The following is a 594-nucleotide window of genomic DNA, read 5'->3' on the forward strand; positions in this document are numbered from 1 at the left end:
GGCTAGGAGTTTCTCCTGACCACGTGACCTGGGTCCTAGGCCAGGGGTATTGAACTCTTACCCTACGAGGTCCGGAGCCTGCTGGTTTTCTGTTCTACCTGATTTATTAATTGTACCCAGCTGGTGTCCCAGGTTTAAATCAGTCCCTGATTAGAGGGGAACAATGAAAAAATGCAGTGGAACTGGCTTCGAGGTCCAGAGTTGAGTTTGAGGGTCCTAGGCTATAAGGCTTGAACTAGGGTTTTTCCTGCTCAGGTCATACGGTCAGTAAAACTCCTGGCCCTAGCATTCCTGCTCTTTGGCCAGAACTGGAGATTAAAATGGTGGATAGAAGGCAGGGGAGAAATAGTGTGAGAATATGTACAGTTTTTTTTCTTTGTATGTTTTACTACACGCACAGAGAGACTGAGTCTCTGCAGTATGTATGCATGTGTCAGCGTTTAGGAGAGTGTTCTAATGTCCTTGGTTTTTAAAAAGAGTTTTACTGGTTCTCTTACAACATGAAGAATGCAATAGTCCCAAAATGGACACTGTCTTCCGGTGTCTTTCTGGCAATAGACCAATTCAGATCCTCTTCACAACTGAACTGAAGGC

This window comes from Coregonus lavaretus (assembly GCF_964263955.1).
Source record: "Coregonus lavaretus genome assembly, chromosome: 3".
In the NCBI taxonomy this organism is placed as follows: Eukaryota; Metazoa; Chordata; class Actinopteri; order Salmoniformes; family Salmonidae; genus Coregonus; species Coregonus lavaretus.